Raw genomic sequence first — 1,820 nt, 5'->3', positions numbered from 1 at the left:
TAGGCCTCAGAACTCAAACCATATTTATAAATGTGCAATTCAGCTACTTAAATAGGCTTGTTGAGTTAGCTTAGGAAATGTTATCATTTTACTATTTTCCACAGAGAAAATATTTTCCGTTTTACATATCAACTCAGTGGACTTTTAAAATAAAACACTTTCAAACTGGAGCTATATGTACAACAGTTTCTCTACAGTTGTACATAAAATATTTTCTCTTTATTTGAGTCAACATATAAAATACTGCTTTATCCTATAATCAAAATATTAGTACTTACTGTTGTTTATTCTTTTATTTTTTTGTTGTTATTTTTGTTTGTTTTTGAGACAGGGTCTCGCTCTGTCTCCTGGGTTAGAGTGCAGTGGCGCCATCATAGTTCACTGCAACCTCAAATTCCCGGGCTTAAGTGATCCTCCTGCCTCAGCCTCCTCCAAAGGAGCTGGGACTACAGGCAGGCACCACCACATCTGGATGATTTTTTCCTATTTTTGTAGAAACAGTGTCTCACTATGTTGCTCAGACTCATCTTGAACTGTTGAGCGCAAGCATCCTCCCACCTTGGCCTCCCAAAGTGCTACAATTACAGGCATGAGCAACCGCACCTAGCCTGTTTTTTTATTTTAAATTATATCAATGTAGAGTATTAGCAGGCATTATCTTCCCCCCCAAATGTTATATTTATAATAATGTTAAATTTTTGTGGTTGTTTATTAAATGTTAAAGAGGAAAAAAAAAAAAAGTTCAGAAAATACTGGACAATGAAATACTTCCAAGCCTGTTCAACAAGGCCAGCATAACCATGATGGGAAAGCCTCTCCACAAAGGAATTACAAGAAGAAAAAATAAAGATAAACATCCTGCACAAATATAGACCTCAAACCCTCAACAAGATATTAACAAATCGAACCAGCAACAGATTGTAAAAGTCTATATATATCGTGATGATTTAGGTATTTACTCCTGGAATGCAAAGTTGGTTTGAGATTTTAAAAATCAATCAATTTTAAAATCATCTTATTTTCACAGAATAAACGAGAAAATCATATAATTTTCTCACATCAATAAATGAAAATTATCCTGATGACAAAACCTGACAAAGACAGTACAAAAACAAAACTACAGAACAATATTCCTCATAAATATAGACATAAAATTACTTATCAAAATCACCCAACAGAATTCAACGATAAATAAAAAGAATTATACACCATGACCAGGTAGAATTTATTCCAAGGATGCAATGTTGGCTCAGTATTAGAAAACCAATCAAAGTAATCTACCATATTAACAGGCCAAAGAAGAAAAAACACATGATCATAATAACTGATGCAGAAAAAGCATGTGACAAAATTCAACACCCATTTATGACTTAAAAAAAAAAAAGTTAGGTGGGCGAAGTGGCTCATGCTTGTAATCCCAGTACTTTGGGAGCCTGAGGTGGGAGGATTGCTTGAGCCCAGGAGTTTGAGACCAGCCTGGGCAACAAAGCCAGACCTCGTCTCTACAAAAAATTTTTTTAAAAAATTAGTTGGCCATGGTGGTGCACACCTGTAGTCCTAGTTACTTGAGAGACTGAGGCAGGAGGATTCTTTGAGCCCAGGAGTTTGAGACTGTAGTGAACTATGATCACACCATTGCACTCCAGCCTGTTGGTGACAGAGCAAGACCACATCTCTGAAGAAAGATAGAGACCAAACAACAACCAAAAAACACACACACAGGCCGGGCGTGGTGGCTCACGCCTGTAATCCTAGCACTCTGGGAGGCCGAGGCAGGCGGATTGTTTGAGCTCAGGAGTTCGAGACCAGTCTGAGCAAGA

General features: G+C 37.3%; 1 protein-coding gene across 1 annotated transcript in view; it reads right to left on the bottom strand.

Moving 5' to 3' along the window:
- Positions 1 to 1,820, bottom strand: part of EDC3 (enhancer of mRNA decapping 3) — a 77,964-nt gene that overhangs the window by 49,756 nt on the left and 26,388 nt on the right. The window lies entirely within an intron of this gene.

Source organism: Propithecus coquereli, unplaced genomic scaffold, assembly GCF_000956105.1.
Source record: "Propithecus coquereli isolate 6110/MARCELLA unplaced genomic scaffold, Pcoq_1.0 Scaffold155, whole genome shotgun sequence".
In the NCBI taxonomy this organism is placed as follows: Eukaryota; Metazoa; Chordata; class Mammalia; order Primates; family Indriidae; genus Propithecus; species Propithecus coquereli.
Note: the sequence above shows the minus strand (reverse complement) of the source record. Positions and strands in the feature narration are given on the sequence as shown.